Consider the following 24,089-nt stretch of genomic DNA (forward strand, 5'->3'; position numbering starts at 1 on the left):
AATAACATATCACCTGACACAGTCCAGTAAACTCAGATTTAACTCTTCAAAAACAAAAAACCTACCAGAATGTTTGAATCTCACAACGGAACTAAACTAACCAGGACCAACCCTAGACCTCACAGGCAGAAGGGTCTAGAGGCAAATTAATTTGCATGAGCTAGTTTGGGTTTTGTCTACGTTTTTGTGTTGTAAATGCATTTAATATACAGATTGTCTCTTGGGTTAGAAATAACATGACAGTGGGAAAATAATCCTAGTGTGTGCCATATATAGGGATTAGGCAGTTATGCAATACTTGCAACAGGCCTGGCCACAAGGGCATTATCAAAGTCAGGTACAGATGCTGAACCATTAGTCCTGGATCACAAAGAACTCCCAAATGTGCTCCATCTCTCCAGAGATATCAATCTCACTTCTCCATTACCCAATAGTGGGCATGGGCTCAAACTCAGAGGCACTCATGTGCAGCTACTCTGGAATGTCCTAATTCATTCCATGCTTGCGCCCTCAATGGGTGCATTTTAAAGTAGCTGAATTCATAGAGTATTTATGAACATACGTGTGCATGTAATTACCAATAATGTTTCAGGGTAACTGACAAATTACACACAGTTTTTTAGTCTAAAAACGGGTCTTGGCCCGTTATGTTTACTGGGTCAATTCTGCCTCTCCTAGATAAATTATAGTCAATGTGGACTTTGAGTCAGTTCTCAAACACATGACTTCACTGACTACAAAACACTGCCAGCACACTAAAGCTACAATATATCAAAATCTACAGCCCGTGTGACACATGTAATAGTTAAATAGCCAAATGGTAAGTAACATTAAAAATGCATCACACTTGGTTTTGAAAGTAGGTTTACAAGGCATTTCTTGGAGCAAAATCAAATCAATGACCACACAACCTCTAAAGTTCGTTTTTGATAGTGAGTAAAGGATTTCAGCTTAATGAAGTTTGTAATAAAAGATTATTTGAAACAGAGAACCCTGCCAAATACTGTGCAAGAAATAAATCTATTGGGAATAAATGTTTCTACTATTCTCTGGCAGTGTTTAAACAGAACAGCCAAAAGGAACAGAGCAGAGTCTAGTCTCTAGGGTCATTAAATAGGCTAATGATTGCTTTTTCTGGTAAACTGTCACACCTAGTTGATAAAAGAAATAAAAAAAAATCCAGGTAGAGATTACCTTTACAAGCTACACAGAAAAGATCATGCTTTCATGCCTGCGGGGGCAAGCTGATCTCCGGGACCAAAGGAGCAGTTTTTTTTTTTGTTTTGTTTTTTTTATTTTGTCACCTGACAGGCCCAAGAGACCCTGAACTGCTTTGATTTGTCATAGACTGCACTTTGCACAAGATGTTACTTCATTGCCAAGCTGTCTATTTGACAGCCATAAACATTACTGAATACATGCTTTGGGACTCTGCCCTGAACGAATATTTGTACATCAATAAAGAGTGTTTAAATGTGACCCCGATCTCACATTTGAGACTCCTGGGCCACAAAATCATGGAGTTAACACGTTCAAAGGCAGCACAACAGCTGTACATAAACATCACAGCCAAAAACTGCTTTTAAACTAAAGACATCTTAATCAACATGTTCCTATTACCACAGAAGCAGATGCTGAGCACTTAGCTGTTTCCTCCCATCAAGCCAGAAGGCAACCTCATTTAAGTGCAGAAAGTGGAAAAAATAATTTCCACAGTTAAAGAAAACCTCCCAGTGAGAGCTTGAGGTTGATGTGGATGATATTTCAAAATAAAACCTACTATGAGTCAGCTTTTCAGAGGTTTGTTTAATTGGGGAAAAAATGTCACAGTGAAACGGAATGAATCAGATAATATCAGAAACGCACACAATCATTTTATGAAATATTTAATTGAATAAACATATGAATCATTGAATATTAATACTCAGCTAAATACATTGTTTTATACGCCAGTTAATGTCATGTAAAACCAGTTTATCTAGGTTCATTCTGGTGGATTTCTTCAAAATAAATAATTCATTCATTCTCTGTAAGCGCTTATCAAATTCAGGGTCACGGTGGGTCCAGAGCCTACCTGGAATCATTGGGCGCAAGGTGGGAATACACCCTGGAGGGGGCGCCAGTCCTTCACAGGGCAACACAGACACACACACACACATTCACTCACACCCACGGACACTTTTGAGTCGCCAATCCACCTGCAACGTGTGTTTTTGGACTGTAGGAGGAAATCGGAGCACCCGGAGGAAATCGGAGCACCCAGAGGAAACCCACGCGGACACGGGGAGAACACACCAACTCCTCACAGACAGTCACCTGGAGCTGGAATCGAACCCACAACCTCCAGGCCCCTGGAGCTGTGTGACTGCGACACTACCTGCTGCGCTGCTGCGCTTAAATAATTTTTTTTTAAATATTGAGTGCATACAAAGGCAAAATCCATTCTTAATCAGATTTCTACATTAATCTGATTTTTAATGTCAGCATGTGAACAGCATACTCAGACTTCTGAGATCAGAGTAAGGTCTTGAAATCAGGTTATGAAATCTGTTTAAAGCCCTATTCGGACGAGATTAGTTTTACCTGTGAACGTGGGGATTAATTATTATTACCTCAGTAGTTTTATCCCGTACGAATAGACCATTTCAGACATGTTTACAGAGTGCACGGTCCCGTTTCAGGAAAGATTCCTGAGCCTTTTACCTACTGTAAAACGAGCAGTAAAAATAACCCCAGGTTTTATTAATCCTGTCCAAATTGAAATGTGGGGTAATATTGCGTCATATCCCGGAGGGAAGTATTTTTTTGTGAGTTTTCTCAAAAACAGAGGAGCTGAAGGAGGCATTTAGTGATGGAATGTACGGTTTAACAAAAGCTCAGCGGCTAAAAGACGGACCGTGCTCAAATCAACAAAACAAACTGTAGGTATGCTTTGTCCACACTAGTAGCCTCCATACGTGTTATGAACGTGTCGCTACCATTAAACAATTTATAATAGCAGTTATAATAACTGTGTGAAGCTTTAGAAAGGTTTTGCCACCTTCTGGCCCATTATATGTTATGAAGGACTAGAAGATAAAGATAAAGTCATTTAAGGCTGTATGCTTTTGTTGGGACGGCTGAACAGTTGTGTGTAAAATCTCCAGTATCTCTGCTGTGTCCAATCCACACTATGTGACGGCAGTGCGTGAATCAAGTAGCCCCTCCCATTTCTGTTATTTTCACCTCAATTTCTTATCGAGTGTGAATCCACCATAAACATCCATAAACTGACATCTTACATGTCTTACATTACCCCATCTCCCCATGTAATACTGATCCTGTCCGAATAGGACTTAAAAGAGCTTGATTTCAGCTTAGTAATCTGATTTCTGAGGGCATGTATACACATATTCATATTTCGGTACAATTTTTAAATAATAAATGTATAAATGTTTATAAACCGCTTAAAAAACCTGTTTACCACATGGCTGTAAATTAGGTTGTAAACACACTAGGAGTTAACAAATACCTAATAAAGCTGCCAGGATTAATGATAACTGATGGGGAAGACAAATAAGGTCAGAATCCCGAAATATCTGAGGTTTAACAGTGTAGACTGATGTGGGTTCACCATTTGGCAAACAACGGGCCACTGTTGCCCTTTCAATGTGCTATAACTGGTTATTAATTACTTTTAATGCATTAACAACATATTTAATAACCAATAATAAAGAGATTTTAAATGACTTATAAACCTATATAAACGTAGTCTTATTCTAACTAGTACCCAAATTTCTTCAAATTTCACGGTCTGCACATGTACCGGAAACGTAACTGGATAGAGGGAAGAGCCGTCTTGGACACATACTCAAAAGGTCTCCAGTGGTTCTGTATCTGAAAATTCATTAAGTATCTATCACTCCCACCAGTCCTTACCACGAACACGAAGGTAGGACACACGCTGTTTCCAAAAACAGACGCTGATTTAAAAATGCTCACCTCCATCTCAGCAGCAGCAGAGAAATATGTGAGAAGAGAAGCACTGCATAATATTAAAAATCATAAGAAAAGGAAATGCATATTTTCAGATAAAATGGGTCTATTTTTACAAAAAAACAGTTACAGCAGGAAATTTATGTCATGTTTTTCTGGGATATTATTGACTATTGCAAAAATTAGATTACTTATAGACTCATGAGTTCCCCATTATCTGATTTGAAGTGTATGTAAACATGTTGATCAGACTACTCACAAAATCCGATTTTGTGAATTAATCTGATTATTAATTAAATCATTGTGACTTTTTTTGTGACTTCAGTATCAAACCGGCCTAATCTCAGATTGTCAGATATCTGGTCCTGTGCTTTCAAGTAAAACCCATTCCTGTTTATGAAGTGGTCAGTGTGAGATCCACTCTAAAAGGTGCCATGGCTTGTTTACAGGAAGCTGTTGTATGAAGTAACCAGCCAAACAGCATCATAGCTGAAAGCTCTACAAAGACAGACGAGGGGAGCGACGACATTCCTTCTGTCAGCCATTTCCTGTTTCAGAGTACTGCAAGATGAACGTGCATCTTCACTCCAAATCTAACTAGGTCTAGTCTGTTCTGAAAATTCCAGCCCAGGACTTTTTGCCCTTACTGTTTATTTTTGTCCCTAGAGAAACAATGGCCTCCTGCAGACTGTGGTGTCTTAGGAATAGAAAGAACAAACAGGAGAGAAAAATCAAAAAAGCAATGTCCTTAAAGCCTCTGTAGATTCTCCTAGAAAACAACAAGACCATATGGAGACCAAGGAGAGATTAGTTGAAGTCTCCTGCTGCTCAGAAATTTCTCCTGTGAAAAAGAGCCCAGGAATTAACCTGGGTTCTTAAGAGTATTCGGAGAATAAACATTAGGTCTCCTGAGCCATTAAAAAGCAACATTTGAGCAATAAATCTTTACTCTGGGCACTGCTAAATAACCTTGAAATCACCCTGAATCTTATAATCTATTAAAAAGCACAGCATTTGTGGCAACTCAAGCACTAGAACTGGTGCACCTCCACATGCATAAACGACAATAACAAAGCTAGCAAAGTTGTGTCTTCAGTACTTTTTGTTTTGACTGAACTGGAGTACTTACCAATGGGCTGCATTTTAAGAGTTTCCTTCATCACAGTGTATTCGAGAGGGCTTTTGGGAGTGAGGAAAGTTCAAATGAAGCAAAATGAACCAAAGAATTACCAAAAATATTTGCAGCTCCAAATTTACAGGCCTTAAAATAATACAGGTAAAACTGTGGTTGAACATTGCCTAAAAAATAAATATTCTTTCTTCTTTAGCATGGGCGCTTCAAACACAGAGAATTTAGAAGGAACTGTTGTTTCAAATGAGCCTGAATATTTTACTGAGCTGTTGAAGAATGAACAGCTGTAAAAATACAGTCCACCATGCTTGGAAATATATTACACCATTAAATCACCTCTATCACTAAGCCTGAAGTGCAAAAAAAAGGCATGAGAGCTGTGAAACAAGATCAGCTTACCATTTCACCAAAACCCTCTACCATTAGCACTTTCTATACAAGATTTATAAAGCATAGTTTAAATATGTGTCTTATGGGCAGATGTAAACTTGAAAAGAGATATGAGCAGTTACTGTAAATCCCCTGGAAGTTTAAACAAGAGGCATGATAGAAGACATGTGAATAGATTGGCCATGGCAAGGTTGGTGAACTAAGGGTGCCAGTTGCCCAACATGTGCAGGTTGCAGCTTGCCATTCAGTGGAAAATCAGGCAAAACCAGTTCAAGAATATTGATTGAAAAAAGCTTGCTGAAACACAAATAAGTGAAGCTGGTTAATAAAACAAAACATGATTACAGACTTACAGGAACATGTCAACATTGTGACAGATAACCCTGTTGGGAAACTCAGCACAAAAAATAAATAAAAGATCAGCACTGGGTTTCCATTCTACAAGGAGAAGCTGAAAATATCTAAAGGAAAGAAAAATCAGAAACCGATATCCTACATCTCCTAAATATCATTGCTGCTTCTAGACAAAAGGAAATTGGATTTTTAAAAAGGTGAAGTATTTGACTGAAGTCTCTTGCTACTCAGATATTTCTCTTGAGAAAAAGGCCATGTCTCCCCATGTCTACTCTTGAGATTTAATAGATGTCTTAGTGCAGTCTGACACTGTGCTCTGATCCTGTCTCACTTTCATCTCATGTTAATTTCATTCTGGAACCGCAATTATGTCACAACTAAATCTTCAGAGGCATTAGTGAGCTAATTTTCTGAGTCTCAAAATATACCTCTGGGTAGCCTCAAATCTACTTAGCATGGTCATACAGTTGAAAGGCCAATCCCTAAAATTTGCATGGACATCAATAGCAGAACAAAAATGCATTCTGTAAAATATACTTGGCTTACGCCCAATTAACCACACTCATTAAAATGTATAAATGACCTAATGCAGAATGAATTTTCCATTCTTCATCTTATGCTTTATGATCATGTGTTCCTCTAACACATCTATCTTGTACAGAAGTTGCATTTTCCAAAATGTGAGGAACAATCCCTTCTTTGACAGATAGGAATCTACAACAGGAAGGGCAGGGGCTGTACCCAGTTCTGAGAAAAATATCAGCCATGTGGTGATTTTGCAGACAGAAGACAACAGCATATGAATGTTCAAATTCAACAGGAATATGAGTCACGTAGTAATGGACATATGACTTGATAAAATATCAGGAACTTAAAATATTTGCTTAGCAGATTACACAGATTATATTGGTACGCTAAACTTAAATCGGATTGCTAGGAATTCCCCTTGAAAATATTACTCATGAGTGAAGATTCTGTTTAGATCCATTTCAGGAATTGAGTTAAAATGAATCTATAAATGTACTACATCATTTGAATACAACAGCAGTCCTTCACACTGTGTGAAAATGATGAATGGACCAATAGAAATGCTCCATACATCTTTTTACATTGACATCCATTGAAAGTTTAGATTTGAATTGTTTCACTTAAGGTGCTCATTTAAAGGGTCCAGTTAAAACTGTACAAACACCACTAGCCTCTATGAAGAAAATAGGCCTTTAACAATAAGACAGCAGTTTGTAGCTCAGTTTAACTCTTTCCCAGGTGACTTTATTCAAAAATGGAAAAATAATTCCAGTGTAATGCTTAGATTTCTACTGATTATTTTTACATTAGTGAAAGCCTAAATGTTGCTGCTGATGTCCCGTTGTTTCACTACAAAAAGGACTATGAGTTATTCCTTTTTATTTCTTGATATCGACTCTGCCATCCAACAATTCTCCTGAATAAAGCAGTGTTGTAACAGCATAAACAACTAACTTAGCTGCCTTTAAATTCTGATATCACAAAATTTCAAACAGTAACAAGCTTTAGGACTATAAGGACAGTACCATCTTTGGTACATATGATAGAGAAGACTTTAACACTCAATGTGTCAATTGCTGTTTCTTCATATATCACCATGTTGATAACATTCACACAAAGCTTTCCTTGAAGATTTGCAATGGTGCATTTTGATTCATCCTTTTTTGTGTCAGAGAAAAGAAAACCCCCTTGTTCATAAAGTCCTTGAGAAGAAACTGGTTAAAATGTAAACCTCTTTTATCACTAGCTCAAACAAACACTATCTGAGCAGCTCCCTTGTATGAGGGGCATGGAGTGGAATGTTCCGAGGTCAGGAAAAGACTACAGGTCCCTGGCCTTGTCAATAGCCAGTTCAGTTGGTCCACAGAGCAGCACACCATGAACAGGAATGCACTAATATTTGCCTTGTCCATCAAATCCATGTTGAACACTGGGAGAAGTGGGGAAGAGGAAGGATAACTGTTGTGAGATCATTGATTAATATGTTCTGTTTTGAACAGTGAGGGATTAATTGAATGTCAATAGGTTTGTTTCAATACCCAGTGTGATGTATTGCTCCCTACTGCCTAAAAAGTAATTGGCAATATTTTAACTAAATGTATACATTATATAACAGCTTAACAGTCTATTTATCATTCCAATTCCTTGAATATTAATCAACAATATAGGCACAAGTAAATGTGTAGCCCTTTATTTGTCTCAAACAGTTGTCTGATATGATAAAAATATTTAGAATTCTATTCTACAAGTAACCTCAATCTTCTTATAAAAATGACAAAACACAAACAAAAACAAGGTACTAAAAAAAAAAACTAAAAAAAAACAAGGTACCATTTGATTTATTTTTTACATTGGGTGTATGAAATCAACATAACATTAACATTTGCAATTATTATAGAACGTGCTACAATGGCCTAACTAAAAGACTGAGAGTACCACTACAGTGAAAGCAAATGTACCACCATAGTGACAGTTTTTCTGAGAATGTAGGAAATGAGTACATGGTGACGGCTGTTATTTGCAAAAATATGCAACACAGACCTTATAGTTCTAAGAATAGGCCCAGTGCTGTAAATCTGTTCTCTCGTCTGCTTCACCTTTTTGGCAGACAGCATTTCTGTTTCTGCTGATTGGCTTCCTCTAAGCTTATAAACCCACCATAAAGCTCTCCTTCAGCCAAGAAAGCAATGAGCAGAACACAAACCTCTGCACAGTCTCAACTCATTCCAGGCATCATAATCCCTGGAGAGGACATGGCTAAACTAAATTGGCCCTTGAATTCACTGGAGACCATTTTGTCTTCTGGAGACGATTTGTCTTTTGGCTTTCTCTCTTGTACCCATTGGTACTTTGGTGTAGGTTGGTGTTCAGGCGGAATACCAATCTGTGGCGGAACCAGACCTGTCAGACCTGACATGTGTGAGAGTGGAGGGGTTAGATTACTGCATAAACACCAAAGTAAGAAGGACCCCCCTCGCAAGACACTTAGCTTCCCACCATCATATGGTCTTCATCAGGTACTCACATGGAGATACATGTTGCATATGCTGCATGCTCGTGATGGTGTCATCGCCCAAGCCTGTCATGTTTAGGCTGAGGAGAATGAGGATGAGGGTGTCTAGAATAAGGCAAGAGCTTTCCAAACTGTCTCCCACCTGGACTAATCCCTGGTGCTGCTAATTAACTGCTCAAAATTCAGCTTCCAGCTAGGAAAAGTGTAACACAGAGCCAACAAAGAAGCTGTCTTTTGTCTTCTTTTGACTTGGCTTTCAATGCCAGGACGGCAAAGGCCATGTCCCTGCGAATAATGACAGAAGGTTTGTGTTTGGGAAGTGGAGAGAGAGGGGAAAAGCACGGGTAGCTGGGCCTTGCGGAGCGCTGAAACATCTTTCCATCTGAATTCTTTTCTGTGCAACTCAGGCTGTCACAGCTCACAGCAGCTGCACACTCCCCAAACAATACCCATGATTCCTCACTCACAGAGCCCTTACTGGACAGGCCAGATGGAACCAATTCTTTAAGCCCCTTTCATTCCATTTCTTCCCTGACGTTCAGCTGTTTACAGTTTTACAGACGACAGAATGGATGATGTGCATTTCTTGATTCTGAGAAAAATTGTGCAACATCCTAACAAAACCTCTAGATCCTGGACTGAAACGCCAAAATGGATCCGATTTCATTTCCATTGGCTACCATACTGTTTTGTTTAGAGTTGTCCAATAAAAGAACTAACTCCTCAGTACATTCGTGAGCAGCATTTCTCACATCATTAATATCTGCTATAACATTTTTTTTGGGTCATTTACGGTACATTTGGTGCAGCCTCCATGGTTACACAGTCAAATCCACACACTACTAGATATGTTATGAGCAACACTGATGTCAGCTGTGACCATCTGCAAATATCTGCATGTGGTCTCTGCAGTAAAGCCAAAATTAACATTTAGCCTTAAGGAGGTCCTGTCAAAACATTTATCATTAGAATTAAGGGGATGGAGCGATCCTTTCTGACAATAATGGGATCCAAAGCAATCTTCTCCATTCAGCAGGAAAACGAAGCTTGAACTTAATATTCCAATATCTGTACATCTTTAATATGTGGATTTGAGCTTCACAACACCACAGGGAAGAAATAAAAGAACTGAATTAGCACTAGAGGTGGGCGGATTGATCCAAATATCGATAATATCGATACCAACGCTGGTATTGGTATTGATCTTGTTTTTTTCTCTCCCGCTATAGTCTGTGTGTGACTCAGTGCAGAGTGCCCCACACCCCTCTTCTTTTGCTGCTGCACCGGCACATGGCGAAGAGTAGCAGTATCGGTATCAGTAACGATATCGGCGATACTGGCCCTGTATTCACTTGGTATCTGATTGATACCAAAATTCTCTGTATCGCCCACCTCTAATTAGCACAGACTACAAGGTGGTCTGGGTATATTAAACTGAACAAAATGTTCATTTTCAGCTGAATCAATTTTCAATTTTCCCCTTAGGGCAGCACGATGGCACTGCAGGTAGTGTCGCTGTCACACAGCTCCAGGGTCCTGGGGTTGTAGTTATGAACCCCGCTACAGGTGACTGTCTATAAGGAGTTGGGTGTGTTCTCTCTGTGTCCGCATGGGTTTCCTCTGGGTGCTCTGGCTTTCAAAAACATACTCTGGTAGGTGGATTTGCAATAATAAGAATAGAGCCTCTGTCATTGCTACAACAGGCTCAGCACTGCAGAAAATATACTATGCAACATTAAGGGGTAGATAAACCACGCCAACCCACACCTCTTTCCCTTGATTTCAGGACAGTGTTTTAAAGTGAAAACTGTGGGAAGAGCCCAGGAGCAAACTACCAAACCTTACCTAGTGTTCCATTAAAGCTGTAAGCTGTTACATTATCATGGCTGGGTGCTATCAGTTCAATCTCATGTCTAAGCCAATCTTGGTTGGAATGTTCCAAATCAATTTGTACCACACATGTACATACAGCTTTTGACATAAAAACAGTGGAGCAGAAGGAATGTCCCTCACATTTGCTGTCTGACCAACACTTATCTCCATTTTTGTTGGAAACTCCAGCTGTCATTTATACTGTCAAACTTTCATAATGAATGGACCAATATAAATCTTCAAATTCATTCATTCACTTGTCTTCTGTAACCTCTTCATCCTGTTCGGGGTCACAGTAGGTCAGAATCTTACATTTCCAGCATGTTTCCACCAACCTAAACTCATTCATGGACCAGAAAAGTTAAATTAGGTCCAGCTAGAACCAAAGAAAAGCATTTTTTTTTCAGCACAGACTGTGGCATTTTCCATGGGCTTATTGGGCTAAAGAAGCTCCAGAAAGAACTCAGAGCCGCAAATAAAGTATTATTGTGCAGTGGATGTGGTTGGGCTCACTAGCTCAGCAAGACAACTCACAACTCTGCAACATTTTCAAACATGCATCATATATCACTATGATCTAAGCCCACTGTAAACAGTAGATATATGACGACTCTTTCCTTACTCTATTCATTTATCTCTGGCTCTGGTGCTGAATTCAGCCACAGTGACACTGGAACCAAGGAACCTCCACAGTAAACCCTGCTGATGACGTATCTTTGGTTCCTATCTAAACTGCTGGAAATGCAGGCCTGTTTCCTAGATATCACCAAGGTTAAAAGAATTATGAACTGAACCATTTCAAGGACCAGAGTTCTTTCATGGGGCACCAGTCCAATACAGGGCACACTCACCCAGCAATTTCACAAAGAAGCAGTCCATAATCTTAAAGTGCCACAATATTCCAGAACTGCAACATCATGGAGTGTCCAGAAGTATGTGCCAAGGGCTAAGAGACATGGCTAAGGTAAAGCCATCACTGAATAAGATTCACAAGTTGATGTGTCAAAATTAGTCCAAGAAATACAGGATGGTCTCTTCCTCACCTGGCTTAAATTGTATGGAAAGCTCGTGGGCGCTGCTCAGTTGTGAGGATTATAGCGAAGAAAAAAGAACTCTTTGAACAGAATTTGGGAGGCTGTGGATGCTGCTTCAGCAAATTTGATCATGAACAGATCAAATAACTGAAAGACTCCTTGGAAAAAAGGACATAAATGGTCATAAACTGTTATCTTGCATTTCTTACATGTTAAATTTACTCTAAAAATTAAGAATAAACGAGTGAGTCTGGATTTCTTTTTTATAATGTATAATTCTGCATACTCTAATATGCCCCTGAGAAAAACAAAACGGTTCCTTTGTTAATCATTCAGATACAATACATTCTGGACTGTATTTGTTCAAATATAATAATAACCCTGAGGAATTTAAATTGCCTAATAACTGTGCATGCAGTGTAAAAATGTTCTGTGTTTGGTCTGGGTTTTAATTGAGAACTATTGTGTAAACACAGTAATTGTTAAAAGCTTGGAACTAGAACTTAGAGACCACAGCCGACAACATTGCAAAGTTTAGCATTTTCCCTCATGTAGCTAATTACAAAGAGTTTGCCATTCTCCCTGATTCAGCTAATTACAAAGTCTTTGTTCTGTCAAAAGAGGGAAAACAATCATCTTTGTAGAGGTGTGGTTCCTCAGGACTAGTGTTTGACTGCCTTTGACAAGATATAGCATGCCTTTTGCTATCGTACGAGCTACATGAAGTAAATTAACTTTTGATTGACAGCTTGTTGGGTACAAACTTGAGGTTAAGCAGCTAAAACATGTCCTCTGTACCTCACCTGATGCTACTTAGTTGGGGCTGAACTGTGTGTGGCTCACTGTCATTTAAAGGAAAAGTTGCTGAAATTGGTTGTTTTCACGAAGGTTGTTTAGATATTGGCTGTGTTGTTTGATCCTTAAGGTATTTTGACCAAAGCATGTCACAGTGATTTAACCAACACCCGAGGGAACTGTGTTAATTTGGTTAAAGTGGTATAATATGTCATTTCATTTGTGCACATTCCAGAAGAATTTGGTGCTAGCCTTCAAATTGGTGACATCATTCCAATTGGGGAGAACTGGTTAGTGGTTTGAACAGGTGATGACAAGAAAACTGAGAGAAAAAATTAAGTTAATTCTAAAAAATAACAAGATATATAGGAAACTCGGATGTTCTGCAAACCTTAGGCTAAGCAGCTGATGTTCTAGTTTATGAAAATGAAATTTTAGTTTATGATAATGTAGAAATTTAAGCATATTACTTTAAATCAATTCTTAATAAAAAGGATTATGAGAAGTTTAGGAAATGAATGAGTAATTAAGTTATTTCTTTTGTTCACTTCATGCAAATACTACAAATTTTACAGTTGATCACTATACAAAATAATCCTGATAAAGATATCTATCTAAAGCTGTCATATTTAGTAACATGAAAGCAGATAATCATCCTGGGACTCAGAGACAAAAAAAATCGATATTGCTGCATGAAGATAATTTAGTTTGGATACATAGTTCAATGTGTGATGACATCCTGCCTTCATCCATATTATGCAAGCACTGGACGGTGAACAGAGGGCCTCCCATGTTTGAGCTGACAATTCAGGCCAATGAGAAGGAAAGGTCATTGTTCCATAAGCACAATAGACAGTCTGTTCAGAAAGTTCAAGAAAAAAAGGCTTGCAGCTGCAGGGGCTGCTTCAGCTAAAGGAAGGGGGCAAATGTTATATTCACCACTCAGTGTGAAAACATACCTCAACCAGAGCATACACTGAAAACATGATAAATCAAGAAAAGCAAACTGATATTTGTTTCTGAATAAGACAAGATAGCACATTTGTATGTAATTAGAAATATGATTTAGTGCCAAAAGTGAATATCTGAAACAGTGATGTTAAGTTTTTCTGGTGCCAACAATCAAACTAAAACTGTCAAGTTGAGATGGCACACTGGTGTCAATGAGCAATGGTATTGGACTCATATCAGCAAAATAAATAAATAAATGCTGGCTCAGACATCAAAGGAAACAAACTAAATAATCATATGTAAGAAGCCTGAAGTAGGACACACCAGACTGTGATGTTAGGTTGTTCCTGAGGCCTAGATAAGTGTTCTTAGTAGTAGGGGCATGATGGCTACATTTTAGATGTTTATCTTAGGTGAGGTGTTAAAAATAAATCTAACCCAAATATGAGCTCAGCACATTTTAATGAAGAAAATGTCTCAATACTGTTATCAGTATCTCTGGTTCAAGTGGTATCAACCAATATTCTTATATTATTATATATACATTCTTTAAAGATAACACAAAAGTTAGCATAAAGCACCTGACATAACCTTTGTGTTCTGTGCCGCTACATGGCAACAGATGTACTATCCATAGTTTGTACATCCATAGATCCATAGATCACTATGTCATCTACTTTACAGGGACAATTCTTTTTATAGTATATGTATTTTATTATATAATTAATTAGAAATATAAACAATATTTGTGTATAACACAAGGCTTTGGGTGCAAAATGCATCTACACATTCATGAATACTAATGGTCAATATCGTATCATATTAATGTGATGACAATTTTGAAAAACATTGTCGCTGTCCAATTAATAAAATCTCCAAATTAGCAACTTTGCAGAAGAAGGAAAAAACTTTAACTTTCATTGGAGGTCAATGTAAAAAATATTGTATTTTAAGTCATTTTAGAGCATTTTTATTGGTCTATTTATCATGAAACTTTCACACAATACGAAGGACTGCTGTTCTGTTCAAATGCAGTAGATTAAAAAACGAAAAAAATGGAGAATGAAATCTAAACACAATGTTTTGAAAATCTAGCTTATTTTATAGCTCTAATAAATAGCTCACGAATGAGTAAATTTGACCTGATAATAACACAAGTTGAGCATCAAAATGCATTCTCAAACTACTCCCTCTCTTACTCCACAGGAAAAAATATACAACTAAAAATGTCCACATCACATCACATCACACAAAATGAGTGTGCTATTTCAGGTCAGGTTTGTGACAGTAATGAGTTTGATACAGTGTACTTCTCCCTCTAACTTTTGCTGTTGTAAACCCAATACAAATACTCAGAGTATCATACGTCCACACTCAAATTAAAGTATTTTCCCCTCAGTAAAATACAGATATTGAAACCAACTTGAGAAGACCTAAGATGCGGCTGCTCAAAAGATATTTAATTACTGAGAAACTTATAGAATTGTTGTTCGTAACTGTTAGTCTAAGTTCAAAGCGCTTAATTTCCAAATTGTGAACGTTATTAAGTCTTTAAAATCCAGGACAGCGAAATAGGTCGTTGGTGACTGCGCCTTTTGACGCCACTGTGAGCAGAAATATTTCACTTTAAAAGTTACTGTGTTATATCTAGCGAATCCGCGAGAGCTGGCATTCTGAAGGGGAGGAAAAAATACTTTGTTGCGGTTCACATAGCCTCGGTGCTATATAACTAAAGCGTGTTAAAAACGATTTTACCTGAGCGAAGCACTTTGTAGTCCGAGCCATTGTATCCAGCTGTTTATTACACGTCCATGAGTTATCTATCTTTCTAGAAAACAGCGTCGCAAAACGCCGGTAATATCAGCAGCTTTCCCCCCAACTTCTAATCATGTTCTCTGAGGCGGACAAAACCCTAAGAGCCTGCCTTCTTCTGGAGACGGATTTCTGGCTGAAGGCTGAGCTAGTTTCCATGGAGAGGGGCTTGTTTTGCCCCCCACTCTCTTACTCTTCCTTTCTCTGCACGTTTTCTCACTCCTACACAAAACCGAGAGAGCTTTCCACAATCAATAACACATGGCTCAGTTTTTGGGAAAAGAAGTTACTGTGTCATACATTTGTCCCTTTCCAGCTGTGTAGCATTTCAATGCACATTGTAAAAGTTATTATAAAATAAAAGTAAAACAGATGTTGACAAGTGATTCCAAACTTGTGCAAGTTTGTGTACACACTGTAAAATTAGCCCTTGTGACTTAAAAAGTTATATGGTAACCTTATTATTCTGAGTTATATAAACTTCTAATACAAAGCTGACAGCACAGATTCTAGTTCTGACAACTTATTAGAAGGTAAATTAACTCAAATATTTAACTTCTTAGCCAACTTTGGAATCCCCTATGAAATACAAAAAAAAAAAAAGAAAAGATTTCCAAGTTCTTGATTGTGATTTGTAAATATGAACATTTTTTAATTTGATGCCTGCAATACACTCCAAAAAAGTTGAGTTGGGTAAAACAATTGTAATTTTTTTTAATTCATCAGTGTTTAGAGGCCGTAAGCAGGTGACTACAGGATATAAAAGGAGCATTCACCAAAGGCTCAGCCTTTGCAAGCAAATGTAGGTCATTGCTTATCACTTTTTGCCAAACTTCATGAGAGAATTTTCAAATACTTCAAGCAGAACATTTGTAATGCAAGACTGCAAAGAATTTAGGTCTTCTATCATCTTATTATTATGAAATAATTCAGGAAATATGGAAAAATACCAGGCCATGTAAGGAAAGGCTGGACACCAATGATGAATGAGTGTGGCCTTGAAGCCCTCAGATGGCACTGCTTAAATAACTGCCATGCTACAGTTATAAATATAGCCAAATGGTCTGGGGAGTACTTCAAAAAACTGTTGGCACTTAACAGAGTTTGCCTCTGCATCTAGAAAGGCAACCTGAAACTCCATTTTTCAAAGAAAATCCACACATCAATTCTATGTGAAAATGCTAATACGTTCTCTGGGCCCAAGCTAACCCCAGATCTCTATCCAAAGACAGTAGAATCTTGTTCTGTGGTCAGAGGAGTCCAAGTTTCATGAATAGTGAACAATATTAAACGTGTTTACATTTACAAAAGACACTCAGTTCAGTGACAACACTGGAAATCTATTCTTTGTGCTTTTCTCAGTTATATAGCGTTCATAAATAAAGATAATTAACAAATCACAGATACTTTTATTATATCATACACAATGTCACAACTTTTCTGGATGTTTGGATTGTAATTTAATTTTTATTTTTTTGCCATCTCCATCTTTATGTAGAAATCTACAACTGTAAACCTGGTTGTAAATTTGTAAAGTAGCAGATCTTCACAGATCTATCATTCATTCATTATCTGTAAGCGCTTATCCAGTTCAGGGTCGCGTTGGGTCCAGAGCCTACCTGGAATCATTGGGCGCAAGGCGGGAATACACCCTGAAAGGGGCGCCAGTCCTTCACAGGGCAACACACACACTCACACCTACGGACACTTTAGAGTCGCCAATCCACCTACCAACGTGTGTTTTCGGACTGTGGGAGGACACTGGAACACCCAGAGGAAACACACGCGGACACAGGGAGAACACACCAACTCCTCATAGACAGTCACCCAGAGCAGGAATCGAACCCACAACCTCCAGGTCCCTGAAGCTGTGTGACTGCGACACTACCTGCTGTACCACCATGCCACCCACAGATTTATCAGCAACACTTAAAAAGTTATCAAAAAGAGCAGTGTGGTAGTGATTATGAACTTTTAAATCTTAGTATATATTTGTCATTTACTTCATGTTTGCCATTGTTCATTCTCAGTTCTATTCTTTTTTCAAGCAGAATTCAAACATCAACTGGTGAGTGGTAATACATTCCTGCACTTGTAAAAATGGTCTTAAAACCCTTTTTGGCACGTTAACACAACTGATTCAAGACATCCATTGTTCAAAAGATGTGATATTGTTGTGACTTTGTTTCTTCAAATTTTTTTTTACTTAAAACACACTATAAATATTCCCATTGTATGTTTTGTTTTGAATGGGGAGAACAAATTCTTTAGGGACTATAATTAGGTTGCTGGCTCAGACTCTGGTGGATGTCCACGCCTGCTGGGAAGCCCGCAGACTTGTAGAACCATCCGTTGATTTACCATTTACCCATGTGCTCCAGTTTCTTCAGCAGCAGAGAACAAGCATAGCACATTGCTCACAGCTGTGTAAACCGAGGTATGCAAAGCCATGCATGGGGGCCATAAGTTGCGTAAGCAGACAAAGAATCTTGGAAAACACACTCACAGGCTAAGCATCGTCCTTAGTGGTCCATACACTCAGCCAACATAATATAGTTCAGAGGTGGTAAAAGAAAAATGTAAAAGTAAAAATCCTCATCCAGATTTTATTCCAACTGCCTGGTTTCCCTAATCATCTCAAACCAGCCTCTGAGGTTTAAAGGTAGTTGAAACAAAATTCTGGGAAGAATTTTTACATTCTAGAACTGAGTTTGGGTCTCCGGAACTCAATAACCTTTCTTTAAAAACATATTATACCCCTTTCCCCACAATTTAACACAGTTCTGGGGTCTTAATTAAACGTCTGTGAGATGCTTTTGTCAAAATATCACAAGGACCAAAAAGCACAGCACTTTTCTAATCCTGTCTAAACATGCAGGACAATCCAGACATGCCTGCTATCGACATAAGATCCAGCACAAAAACACAACTCATGCTATCCCATGTTTTTAGACTAAAACAGTTCACAAAATACTGACTGGGCTTGTATTTATTTCAGTTTGAGGTTTGGTAGGAACTCCTGATCCTCAAAATAATGCTAACTTGTGATACTTGTAAAACTATATTGCTGATGTGGATCACTGAACAGTCCCCAGGATGTCTTGGGATGGCATAATGTGACATTAGCATTTCTACCAATATAATATTTTGTATATTAGGCTAAAAGTCAACTAATGCTGAAGTGTCTGGGCTACTTTCTTTGACTTCGCAGGAATCTATATTTCCTGTATTTTAAACATCATCTATTACCTGTAAAACTGTGATGCTGTAGGCAAGTGCATAACACACAGACCTGATGTTGTTTCACAGGGAACACTAGATTAATCTAAAGACATAAAATAGGAAAAAGAAAAAACGCACATCCACAGGCATTTTTGTTGTTGTGTTTTGTATGTGCAGAGAGCTGTGGGTAACCAAATGTTGTGTTAGCACCCTTGAAATCATCACAAGCATGGGCTGCATTCTATGGCTGTACTTGAAGATGGGTAATATGGAAATTATTATCTAAATACCTCAGTAATTGTTTTTATAAACAATATGTTATAATATTTTTTCTGACCTCAGATAAGTTGGAAAAGCCAAAAAGCAGTGTCACATAATTAAAGGGGAATTTTTCTTCCCTTCATCACAAGCTTACACATTTCCCTGGAGTCTTATTGAAACGCCTATGTCATGCTTTGGTCAAAACACCACAAGGATCAAACAACACATTTCTCCTGTCTAAACAGTTTCCTGTTCAGTATCTGTTCCTTTAAATGAGAATGAGCCACAACTGAGTTCCACACGAGAGCCCAGGAGTGAGCAGCTAGGAGCAAATCCTGATGTGCCTGCATTCTATGGAAGCAGAACAAAAGTGGAATGGTTCATTTTATCCTACATTCACTGAATTAGGTAACCCATAAAAATAGGTTGGGGATTAGTGGTCTCCAGATTTCCAAATTAATGTGCACATTCAATTAACAAGTCATGAACTGAAAATGGAATAAGACAAATACACTGTAAGATTACATGAAATTGTAAAAACGTAAAAAAAATGAGTTGAATAATCCTGTAAAACATACAGATATATATTTTAAAAATATCAATATTTCATATATATTGACTATATAAATAACTTCAGTTTCAGCAGTGAAACTTGTGGAGAACATGGTGAACTTCCTTTGATTGTGTTGACAACAAATAGCAACTGTTGGATGGAAAAGTTCAGTCAAACTCTGACACTGCTCAAACGCACGCCATAGTAGACTCAACCCAAACCACAGCTTCCAGACCGAGATGTGTTGCACCACACAGATCTGTAATTTTCACTCTCTGATGATAAATTGAAGTTTGAACTTTCCTATGCACTCACAATTAAAGCCAAACTTGTTCAATTACAGCTTCCAACACTTGACACGGCACTCTGAGTAATCATCAGCTGTAGTGAGTCAGAATTATGTGTCGAGCTGCATAATCGTCTCTGCTTAGTTAGAGGGAAAATTATATAAAATTCTTTTTTTAAAGATTTATTACAAACTTTTCAGAATTTTTGTACAAATCAGTGGTTGAGAATCAGTTGCCATTTTAATCTTTTTCCCTTAAAATCCTCTATATTTTTCACTCAATCCTGAACATATTTTGAAAGTACATTTTAGGCCAATGTTTTATCTCAGTGTCTCAGGCAGCAGACAGACTATTAATATCAATTTCATGTAACTGCTTTCTATGATATAGTTTTCCCATTTTCCCATGCTTTGGGAATCTCAAACTCAATAGAAAAACTAGAAGTCATTTTTAAACGCCTAAAAAAGATTGGATTGAGAATACTTAAAGCAGTAGTGTTTGTTCTATATAAGCAAATTTACACGTTGAGTACAGTGTATTTCATTCTTTCATTCAACTTCTGTGACTGCTTCATCCTGATCAGGATTTATTTTTGGACTGTGTGAGGAAACTGTAGCATTCAGAGGATACCCAAGCAGAAAGAGAGATTAAACTTCAAACGCCTCATAGGCTGTAACCTGAGGCAATGACTGAAGCCAGGACCACAGGATCCTGGAGATGTCTGGCAGCAAAACAACCTGCAATATCACTATTCACAATGACATGTATTACCCTTCATGTACTTAAAAGTAATGTTCAAGATTTTAACCAAAAACACTTTTTTAGAAACTGATCTAATGTGTTTACGAAGCCCCAGTGTCTGAAAATGTTTTTTTTTTAAAAGGAGTCTCTGTCCAGTATGCTAGGCTTTCTCTCTCTCTCTCTCGGTTCATGGCAGAAACATGGAATTTTTAGACATTGTAAAGAGCTTCAAACTTTAAAAAGCATCAACTGAGATAAAGATATTGCTCTATTCCTGCTCCATAGTTGGTTAATATTGGCTTATTTTGCTGTAAATTGAACTGACTCTACATTTGGGAGAGCGCTAACTTCATTAAAGTAAACACAGGGCAAAAGTGTTACAAAATGAACAGCTCAAGTTACAAATGACTTTCTGTGTTCATTCAAACAGTGAATAACAACTAGCAAAGAATTTAAACTTCAGTCACATATAACCAGTTGGTTTATTTTTCCTCTCAAAAATACCACTTTACCTTAAAAGACATGGAGCTTTTGAATGTAAACAAACCAGATAGAACAGTGTTTCTCCATAATTGTAGACATTCTCTTTAAGGGAACAATTATTGAACATATTCCCATAGTGTTTTAGTTCTGTGGAAATTACGTACATGGTTTAGTGACGTAAATACAATGAATAAAACTCTCTGCTTAGAAAAGTGTCCAATCTGTCAGGATTTTGATTTAAATTGACATCTTCAAAACTGTAAGATCAGAGTGTTTATCCTGTCTTCTATCCCTATGAGAATGCTCTAGTTGTGTATAACCGGATCCCATGACCTGAGAACAACCCACACCAAGAGCACCAGCGAGCTACAACAATGAACCTCAGACGGAACAGCTCTCATGTGAGCAGAGGCCTGCTAGGATCATCATGGCACAAAAATATGTGGCTGGATGCGGGCTGCTTCTGGGCCAGACAGGCCTTTTTCAAATCAGTGCACTCATGGTGAGTTATCCAAATCAAAGCTTAGCATGGCTATGGGGAACCACAGAATTAGGAAACTACCTCAATCCTGTCAAAATGCACAGGTTCTTATTCACACACTCTACAATTCATGGTGAAAATGATTGTCTAATTTTACCTATGGCCTTTGTACTTTGATCTGAAGTCCAAGGTATGTAAGAGTACAGATGGAAGCAATTGCCCATAAACCCTGACAAAATCCCTCATAGGAACAGAACTCATTAATGTTTCTGAAGTCTCTCATAGACTGAAGTGTGAGAAATGGAACATAATAATCTTGCATGTCTCCTTTGGAGTTTTAGTAGAGATCTCAGTAAAGTCTCACACTAGGCTCAGATTTTCTAAGATAATGTTTATAGGCAGCTGAATTAAAAAAAAAGGAACTCAACCATTTCTCATCCAACGCTGAAAACCTTCTTTTTCCTGCTTTAAATAACTATAATCATTTTTATTCTGCCCAGAAACGTCTAGTGTCCCTATTTTGTCTAATGCTATTTCTCGTCAGGAAATTTAGAATAATAACTATTAAGACTCAGTGAGCAACTTTTGAGCAATAAAATTTTCCTCTGGGCAGCTAGGAAGCACATCTGCATCTGTTTCCCATCATCAGCACTTCACTTCAACTTAACACTAGATAGAGTCCAGAGAATCCTGTAGATAAATAGAGTGTGCTGCCATATTACAGACAAAGCACATGCTGTCAAAAACAGAAAAGCTGATCAAACACAGTTAAATTATTCATGCCTGCCTGCAACAGTGAAAGAGGTTTTAGAACTAGAAGATAAGGATTGTTTCTGTCTGTCCATCATTACTCAGATACTAATAAATATACTATAATATATAAACAATGCATTAATTACCCTAGCTTCAACCCTATCAAATGAAGTATGCATAATCTGTAAGGTGTGATGTGAAGGAAACAACTTTTTTATTATGAGTGGTGTTCTAAAAGTAATAATAATATAATAAATATAAATAATTTCTTAAATATATATTTATATAAAGTGCTTTTCACACAAGGAATTTCTCAATGTGCTATAAATAGACAAAATAGACAAAAGTTACAAATAGACTATTTTTTTTTTCATTAGAGAAACAATACATATATTTACATATACAAATACATGCATATGTGTATATACATGTTTGATATACCAACATAAAAGTGGAGTCTAATAGAGTGGCCAGTGAATGGGCACAGTGTTTAAAACTCCAGCAGCACTGCTGTGTCTGATCCACTCATAACAACAACAAGCCACCACTACTTTAGTCACCAGAAGAGATTTTAACCATTTTCTGATTGAGTTACAGGGAAGCAAGCAGAGAACCATTCATTCTGTAAATTCTAGCTAACCTAATTGTGCGTACTTGCATGTTAATAAGACAAATTAAGCTATCATCTAGTAATATAAAAGCAGGGTCCATGGAAAGATGCACACTGGCTGTAGTAGACATCATGTCCATAACCCAGCCCCAGAATGTGCGGCCCCAGTTTGAGAACCACTGGTTTTAGAGTTTAGATATTTAGAGTTCTTACAGGGTTATTTCCCACTCAACTTCAAAATACTGGCTCAGAGTCACGTGTTGGATGCATCCTCAGGGGCATCCTATCAACCCTGAGACCGGGAACAGACAGCAGAACACTGACGTATATCTCAACACTGTGCTTTCCTTATCTCACAGGAAGTTGACCGTTGGTACAATACGTGATTTTCACTGCTTGTACAAAAAAAATAATGTTTTCTCATTCATACTTTAATAACATATTTACTCCTAATTTGAACACGTTGGGTCTAACATATTTTTGCTGAAATTTAAATATTTTTTCATTCCTGATCATCTGAGAAAACCCACTTCCATTTATATCACTTAATGACTATACAAATGGTGGCAAATATCAATATGGGATATAAGCTCTATATTTTTTCAAAAAATCACTATAGTGTCACATAGTGATATCCAAGATTTGGTTTAGATTTCTTACTAAACCCAATGGGGGACTTATTTTACTGGTTCTTTCATGGACCACAAATCAATCTGATGCTTGATTAAACGTGTTGCACATTATTTTAAAAGTATATATAAATAATAAACACATTACTATATTTTTTGCTATATTCAGTGGCAAAAAATGTTCTTTCCTTATTAAATATGTATCTCAACTTTCCAATGACCTTACAAAAGTAATTCTACAACTAAATCAACATGACTGTATAGAAAATATGAGTGTAAAGAAACATCCACCACCTGGCAGAACTCATCGTCACTTATATGTCGGACCTGTTGATCCATGTTAAAGCAATTTTCACTGAGTCCAAAGCTGCGTAGTTTTCACACCTGTTAAAGCAATTCAGGCACAGGAAAACATTATCCCAGCATTGCTTTACTCATTCCACTTCCTTGAATACATGTGTAAAGTCTCCATCAGTCATGTTCATTGAAACCCACAGAGGCACCTAATAAGTCTGTGTCTTTTTCTAGAGCTCCTGGAAGTTTGCCTTTCCCTTTACCACTAAATACTCCAATCAGAACCCTGCTCTACAGGCAATTGTGGATTCAGTATAGATGGTAAGAGTGTTGAGTAAGCTGCTGGGGAAGTGAAGACTCTGCCCATGAGACTCAGAAATTACTCTACAGTGCTATATTCAATTAAAAATTGTTTTGCTA

The 24,089-nt window shown here is 37.7% G+C and overlaps 1 protein-coding gene across 2 annotated transcripts in view; it reads right to left on the minus strand.

The window, feature by feature from the left end:
• The window catches only part of dennd2b (DENN domain containing 2B), a 76,492-nt gene that overhangs the window by 49,874 nt on the left and 2,529 nt on the right, over positions 1-24,089 (minus strand). The window contains exon 1 of one of the 2 annotated variants that reach the window (XM_066647298.1): positions 15,299-15,453. The exons of the other annotated variant lie outside the window; for it this stretch is intronic. The gene's annotated coding sequence lies outside the window, so the exon portion shown is untranslated. Of the gene's footprint in view, positions 1-15,298; positions 15,454-24,089 lie in introns of those variants that run through there. 2 annotated transcript variants of the gene reach the window in all.

This window comes from Hoplias malabaricus, chromosome 16 (assembly GCF_029633855.1).
Source record: "Hoplias malabaricus isolate fHopMal1 chromosome 16, fHopMal1.hap1, whole genome shotgun sequence".
Classification (NCBI taxonomy): domain Eukaryota; kingdom Metazoa; phylum Chordata; class Actinopteri; order Characiformes; family Erythrinidae; genus Hoplias; species Hoplias malabaricus.